The following is an 8,306-nucleotide window of genomic DNA, read 5'->3' on the forward strand; positions in this document are numbered from 1 at the left end:
GCGCCCCGCAGGAGCCTCCGAGCGGTGTCCTGCTCTGGGAAGCGCGGACGGGGGGCGGGCTGAGAAACGCTCAGGGAAGCAGCTGGGCACAGGAACGAAACGGCGAGGGAGGCGTGGGGGGACGATGACAACAAAACCCTAGACTTTGCATTTGTTGAAAAGTCTCTCGGAGTTACGCTTTGGGTGAGCTGCTGCTGCGTGACAGAGTTGACGGGAGATGTAAGGTGACACTCCAGTCTGAAAATCTTAGTTCTGCCCAGACGCATGGTGAAGGTTGGGCTTAAACTCTCGAGTTCCAAACACAAATACTTACAGTTCTCGGTTAATTTTTGTTTGCATATGAAGTTTCGTAACATAAAACTCAAGTACCTTTGGTACTTTGGTACTTGTGGTTATGCAGTTCCTGGTAAGCTGATGCATAAAAAAGATGCATAGTATGTGGTTGTATAAGCATGTGGCATTGTTAGAAAGACCTTTGATGTCTGCCTTACCCTCATCTCATTGTTTTGAAGATTTCTGACATACTTATTGAAAGCAATCATGACCTAGCTCATTCATTATTCATTTCAGTATGGGGCAGGGAGGGAATCGTGTGGATTAAAATTTAAACTAATATTCTGATTTTTTTTTTCCCCCTATGCTGTTTACTTTACTGATTAAAAGTTGGGGAGATTTTACTGTAACTACATGGGAAGTTAAGTTTTGATAGTATACATTAGCTGCACTTCAGGTATTCAAACTCTTGTAGACCATACATTGAACACAGAAGTCATACTTTTCAAATAATAATCTGCATGGAAAAGTTTACTGATTATACTGTAGTCTCTCTTAAAATATGTTGACTACAGCTGAATGCCTACATTGCAATATTCTGAGTGCTAGTATGCTATCAGTGATCATAAAGAGTTTTTCACGCTTAAGTATTTAAAAGTAGGAACGCAAAATCAATTCAGTGAGCCACTCTTGCCACTTAGACTATTTATAAAAATTAAAAAAAAAATCAAAACTTAGTGGAGGGTAAAAATACCTCAACTCCTTCCAACCCATGACTGTAAGTCAGTTATTTACTGGGTGAAACTGGCATTTGAGTTGTAAAGTCTCCGAATAGCTTATGCTGGAAAGGTAGAAAGAATCCAAACTGGAGCACAGCACGTATTTTGTATACTTAAACTGCTGAGGTAGAACAGCTGATAGTGAAGGTACTCTCCTCAGTGATACTTTGTGTTCCCATTAATATGGTGTGGAAAGTTACCCTGTTTCTTGAAGAAACCTCCATGTCTTTGGGAGCTGCCGCTGTAGCGCACAGTGTGTAAGTGCAAGTGCTCCCTGGAAAAAGAGGAACTGTCAGTAAACCAAAGGAAGGAAAGGTCAAGAGACCGGGAAGTGAGCGGGATAGCATGTGTTCAGCGATTACGTTAATAGGAAAACATTTTTGTGCCTGACTACTGCTGAAAGGGAAAGATTCTGGATCCAAGCAGACTTAGTCATGCTGGAAGGCTTTAGCTGTGAGTTGCTTTTGCTGGAACTGTTTGAGTGAGTACAGCACGTGTTTGTTTCTGTGAATGTTGAGATGAATATCTGAAGTAATTATGAAAGGATTAAATAAGTAAACTGCAAATAATTGTTTCAAGGAAAATATGATTGTGTTGTCAGTATAAAGTCATCTGCCTCCTGAACTTTGTTAACTTCAAAGAAGTTCATAGATGTTATGTTTTTACTTCCCATCAAGATGCCATGCTGCTGCATGTTAAACTGATGTCTAAGTACAGGTCATACAGGCCTTTGGGTCAACTCTTTACGCAATATATTTCTTTCTCTCCACTCCAATTTTAAGAGCTTTAGCTTTAGAAAACACTTTAAAAAGTGTGAATGAAGTTGAAATTCCTCCAACATAAGAGGAAGAACTGGCCAGAAAATAAGGGTATTGTGTTTCTAAGCAGGTAATTTTCACGTATTAAACTTATCTAGTGATTTGCAGCAACTTGAAAGTGTTACAGATATAAATAGTATTAGTTCTTCATACACAGCTCTTGCAAGGGCGTGTTCTGCAGCAAGTGGGCACTGATAAGCTTGTGCAACACTGCCTCATCCCCCTCCTAGCCCCCACCCCTGCCTTTTTTTCTGGGTTGGTTTTTTTTTTGTTTTTGTTTTTTTTTTTTGTTTTGGTTTAGTTTATTTTTGTTTTTGTTTTTGTTTTTGTTTTTGTTTTTTTGTTTTGGTTTAGTTTAGGGTTTTTTTTTTTTTTCGGCCTAAGGGTAAAGTTCGTTATTTAACTAGCTTTCAGGGCTCAGAATAATACTTTTCAAGCTGACCTGTCAGCTCAGTGGGATGGGAATGAACCCTGCCCGTAAATCACCTCTTGCGGATTTCCTGCAGCACAGGGGGTTGTCCCGACGAGCTGACCCCCTCGCAGCCACACCCCGCCCCTCCCGGCGGGGCAGGAGGGCGGCCCTGGCCCCCTCTCTCCTGGGGTGGCTTGCTGCGAAAGGCAACCTGGTGCTTCAGTTCCCTCTCTGCTCAGGGCGGGCCCGGGGGAATCAGCCCTCCTGCCCCAAATTTCACGCCGTATGACAGGGACCCGCCGCCCCGCAGGGATGCTCGGAGCAGCTGCAGCAAGGGGAGGGTGAGCTGTTTAGCCACGCCGGTGGCTTGAAACTTTAGCTCCTTGTACTGTCTTTGAGTGTTTTATTAACTCTTATAACGTGTTTAGTCTCTGGATTTTGTTCTTTAGGTAATTTTGAATAGGAAAATGGAGTGAGTATACACTGTCTATCTGGGAGAGTGCTATGTATAGAAATAAATAGCTCTTTATTGTTTGTTTGCTGAAAGTTTAAAAATGAACTGAAGGAACTACATGGGCATTCTGTGCAGGAATGAAACTTCTTAGATTATTGAAATGAAGGTGCAGCATGTACCTGGACTTCATTAATGGCAATGAAGTAACAATAGCAGGAATAGTTTATTATGGTAACAGTAACTGGAACGAAACCACACAGCTGTGAGGGTTTGCCATAGCTGCACCATCATTTTGTTGTGTAGTCTAACCTTTAGAGTTATGTGTCTATGCAAAAGCAATATTGGTCAATTGTCCCATGTAGTTTGAAAAGGTTTGAAACTATATCTATGCAAAGGTTCTTAGTTTTGTGTTAAAACGGGAATAGCAAATGAAAATGTATTTGCCTGTTCTAAAGCTTATCCCTGAAAATTTTATTGGGGCCTCTTTACACAGACAGCAATAAAGTACAGAACAGTTTGTGCTGTGATTCTGTGATTTGTGTTTTTTGCAATGAAAATACATGTGCATACTTGAGCTGCATTTTTCTTGGATGCTACCTGAGATACACCTATTTAGTTTTATTATTATAAAATTATTTAAAATCTGACCTAATTGTACAGTGCCACCCATTGACAGCTAACAGAGTTTAAATACTGTTAGCTAGTGGGAGGTAAAGCAGTGTGTCAGTTTCCAGGGTTTCCTGCTGTCACTGTATCTCCATGGGCTAACCACAAACCCATCAGTTTCATGGTCACCCATAAGTTTATGAAGTGCCTTACTCTATATTACATGCACAGGTGAGAGGTGAGGCTGCATTGTCTGTTCTGAAAACAAGCTTACACCTCACTCCCAATACTTAAGCAGTGCTAAATCGGGCATGTAGGGAGAATGTTATTTTTTCCTGCTACTGTTTAGTCTGCTGCAAATTTTCTTTTATGTGTGTGTGTGCGTAGCCACTCTCTTTCCAGACACATGCACACAAAAAGATGCTGGCTTTTTTTAGAAGCATGATTTGTAGCAGAGGGAATGGGATGAACACTGCTGGTAGGACCTGTTTTAAAGACTAAGCAATGCTTCTGCAAACGTAGATATTAAACCTTGGTCTAGCCTTTTGCGTGAGTACAGTACTAGCTCGAAGAGCCCACTGCGCTTTCTAGTGCTTGAAGTGCATTCCTGGGTGTCTAGTGTAAGCATGCTGGAGGGCCTGGGAGGGACTTCAGCTGTTTGTCAGCAGCAATCCCATGCATTTATGAAGGTCATAAAAAAAGCTTTGGAGGTCATTTTAACTGCAGTGTTTAGAGGCATACAGAAGCATTCCATCAAAAACATTATTTTTATGCTCACATAGGTTCTGTGTGTATTCAAACTCTTGCCTGTTTTTCAAGGGTGTGTGTCCACTTATTTTAGTAGAAATAAACCAGGGCTTATACTTCAGACCATTGTAGCTGAGGGTGATGGCAATAATACCCTCCCATTGATACCCTGCATCCAGGATAGAAAGTCTGTCGAGAACCTTGTGTTCAGCTGCTGCTTTTTTGAATGTGGCCAGTGATTCATTAAAAGAAAATCCTTGGAACAAAGGGAATCCAACTAAAGTCACACTGGTTTCCTATCAAATGTAATATCCTGTTTAATGTAAAAAAAAATACGTTACAGCTGTTTGTAGAATGAGTTATAAGAAATTCCAAGCAAGATTGTCACTTGAAAGTTGCAAGGTCCTCCAAAATCTAAGTCATGTCTTAAGAGTTTTGTTTGGTAAAGTACTGAATTTTGCTTAGTGAGTAGGATAGGTATGATTGCTTTCCGTATATATTATAAATATTCATTACATTTAAATTTCACCTTGCTTCTATTCAGAATGATAATGTAATACCAAATTCCCCTCCATGTAAATGTGTATCCACTTTAAAGACACTAATGGCTGCATGAAGTGCACCAGAATTTTAAACATTGATAACTTACAAGAGCATGGACAATTGTTTTTTGAATTCCTATTATGTATCAATTTGTCAACTTGTTTGTCTTGTTTTGTGTTTATCTATCTCCAGAAGTTCTTTTGGTGACAGTTTTTGTGTTGCTCTCCCTCTTTGTTGCATTTCTAACTTTGTTGCATTTTCCTAACTTTAGTTAGGAAATAGCTACACTGTAAGTCATTTATTCTTCTCTTCTTCCACTCTAATCATCATAAATCAATCCCTTTAGCTCTGTAGTAGTTTGTGGGGTTTTTTCTTTCGACATTTCTTGACTTGTCTAAGATAGCTATAACTCTTAACAAGTATTTAGAGACAGCAGTTGCCAGTGGAAGGAGTCAATACTATGGTAAGAAGCTCCTTTTTAGCAAAGTAACCAAGAGAACGGTGTTCTTTGGGGAAGGAGGAGAAAACACAGGATAAAACTTGTGATAAGGAGAAGGAAAAAAATAGCAGTTGGTGTATTTTGACTATATTGTAGTCTTTACTGAGTATAGACGAGCATGTAATCCTCTTACATGGAGTTACTAAGGCCATATATCTGCAGCAAACTTTTGGGATCATAATTACGGTTAACTTCAATGAAAAATGATTGGTTGCTTGGAGAAGTTAATAACATTAGTTACCTGATACTGCTGTCACCCTGAACTCTGTAGTACTCCATACTGTTCACATAATGACTTCACCTACTCAGTGATAGTTTTCCGATAGCTTGACCTTGAGAATGCATCTTAAAAACTGTGGAAGGCATTTTATATCCTGTTCATTACTGAATTAAGCAGGAGTTTTTATATTGGACAAGGGAAAATTCTGGCAAAGAAATGGACAGTTCTTGGAAGAAGATGCCAGAAGGCTGCTGGGGAACAAATGGCACATGTTTTTCTGTCTAGTGTCAAGTGTGACATCACCTGTGTTGCTCCTCCTACCTTCTTGTGGCAGCACTGAGAAATAAGTCATTTCAGGAATCATATAGAACAAAATCCTTTACACTATTATATGGTTTAATTCTTTGACTTTCCTTACTTAATAATTGTATTCTCTTGAGAAAGAGAGGAGAGGAATTCAGCAGAAAGGTTAACTTCTCACAGAACAGATGCAACAATTGGCTGTTTCCTAATATTTTTCCCCAAAGGTGACCCACAGTAACTCCTCCAACACCCCACATGCATGTGTGAAAATTTCTAGTATTTCTAAAGATTTTTAGAAACAGTAGGTACCCTGCTCTCCTGCTGTATTTAGCATTGTGGTGGCCTCACCCTGAGTTCTGTGTGCAGTTCTGAGCCCCAGAATTCAAGAAGGATGTGAAGGTCCCTGGATGCAGCCAGAGGAGGGCAACAAAGCTGGTGACAGGGCTGAAAGGAATGCCCTATGAAGAGCAGCTCAGGACTCTGTCCATCTAGCTTGCAGAGAAGAAGTCTTGAGGGGTAACTTCACTCCTCGCTCCTGCTTTCTGGGGAGAGGAAGTGGAGAGAGACGTGCTGATCTCTTCTCCCTCAGGTCCAGTGGTTGGATGCATGGGAGCAGTTAAAACTGCACAAGTGGAACTTTAGACTGGACATTAAGGAGCATTTCTTTACTGAGAGGATGATCAAACACTGGAACAATCTTCTTAGAGGGGTGGTTGATGCCCCAAGCCTGTCAATATTTTGGAGGCATTTGGACAATGCCTGTTAACAACGTGCTCTAGGTTTTGGTCAGCCCTGAAGTGGTCAGGCAGCTGGACAAGATGATTGGTGGAGGTCTCTTCAAACCAAAATATTATGTTCTATTTGAGATTGTTTAAAAGAAGCAAAACTACTATTGTTGTCCTTCAACTTACTTCAACTGCCAAATTCAGCTGGCCAAATGTATTTGTGGTGAACTGCTCCAGCTGTCCAGAATGTACTTGTGGCATCCGTTACAATATTTAGAGCCAAGAGAAAAACTGGCCAAGCAAAGCTTTGCACCTTATCTGCTCTTGACTTATTCATGTTTGTGTAGACAAAGAAATGTTTGGAGGGCTAGTAAGTTTGTTTCATGGGTGTATTTTTTTCAGAGGGGGAGAGAGAAGGTTACAGCTGGTGAATAAACTCTCCAGTCTGCTTAAGGAAAAGTCCCTTTGGTTTTGTTTGTTCCCTAAGAAGAAAGAGAAGGGAAAGCATTTCTTGCCTCAAGTGTTGGAATTCATCCTGAGAGGGTTTTCATTTTATTGTTTTGGTTTTTTTTTGTTTGTTTGTTTTTGTTTTTTGGGTTTTTTTAAATAATCTATTTTCTTTGAAAGTGTTGCCTTTGGAGCCCTGTGAATTTACCAGTCTTGACCTGTCATTCTTCTTGACTAACAGCTGCTAGGTGTTGCAGATTATGTGACAGCTTTGCGACTGCTGTGAATTGGAGACTATGGGAATACCGTAATAGTAGGTTTCACTGGAAGTCAAAGACAGTGCTTGTATTTTTTACCTCTAAAAGGATCACTCTTCATTTGGTGTGCTGCTGAGGAGAGAATCTCTGCTTAGTTGCACACTCACTATTACTTAGAATACACCCCTCCTATTTCTTCTTAGAAATAAGGAACTTCAGTCATTCCAGTTCTATGTATTTGTAACTGCCCACAGATACTCTTGATAGAAACATAATTTGCATGTAAAAGTAATAGTATCGAGAGTCTTGGTGGAGATAATTGTATAATGTTTATAGAATTGCTACTTATGGTTGGATCAGCAGTGCAATTAACCATGAAAAGGAAATACAAAATAAGCTTGAGATGATGCCTTATTGATGTTTTTCCCTTCCCTAGGGAGACAGATGTTTCCAAATTAAAACAGAGCCTAGGACTTCCTCTTCACCCCACCCCACGCTCCAGCACATCTTGCTTAATGGGGAGAGTGCTGCTGCAGTACAAATATGAGCATTTACTTTGTTTCATTTGATTTATAAATGTCAAAATATTCATGTTAAGTGTTCAGTATCTCTTTGCCAAAAGTATATTTTTTAATTTTACTTCCTTTAAATCATTAGTACTGAAATATTCTGTGATTTGGAGGAAATGAGATGATCTTGATAATAAGCAGGCTTGCACAGTAGGTTCAGTAAATATGGAGAATTGTTTTTTCCAGGAAGGACAATTACTTTGAGTTTCCAGTTGGATGTTTTTCTGGCTGGTTAGAGAAGGGCAAAATATTGGTTCGTTTAAAAATACCAAGAATCCTGTTGTGCAGCCCACAGGGCACAGTTTCAGGAGAACATTAACAGCCGCTAGAAGTCTCACTGATGTGAGGCTCAATATAGTGGGTATTGGCCTGTCTCCTTTGTAAAGCTGCATGGCAGCTTCATCTGACGTGCCAGACAACAGAAGCAAGAGCCCAGACTCAAAATCAAATTCTCCGAAGGTTTCCTTGCTTGCTGGAGTGTCAGTGATGCTGAGTTTGTGCCTTCTGCCTTGTGTTTCCAGGCACACCCTGAGGAATGAGAACATACTTTTTTGAACACATGGTTTGGAGTGGTCTGGGCTGCTTTTGTGGCTCAGCAGAGCCCAGCAGGTGGGCAGCTCCTGGTTACCTCCGTGCAATTTGTTTCAGCTGCCA

The 8,306-nt window shown here is 40.4% G+C and overlaps 1 protein-coding gene across 1 annotated transcript in view; it reads left to right on the forward strand.

Annotated features, from left to right (window-relative positions):
- VEGFC (vascular endothelial growth factor C) overlaps positions 1 to 8,306 on the forward strand; it is a gene marked incomplete at its 5' end in the record, with an annotated part of 70,688 nt that overhangs the window by 367 nt on the left and 62,015 nt on the right. The window lies entirely within an intron of this gene.

The sequence above is a fragment of the Corvus brachyrhynchos genome, unplaced genomic scaffold (assembly GCF_000691975.1).
Source record: "Corvus brachyrhynchos isolate BGI_N302 unplaced genomic scaffold, ASM69197v1 scaffold17, whole genome shotgun sequence".
NCBI lineage: Eukaryota > Metazoa > Chordata > Aves > Passeriformes > Corvidae > Corvus > Corvus brachyrhynchos.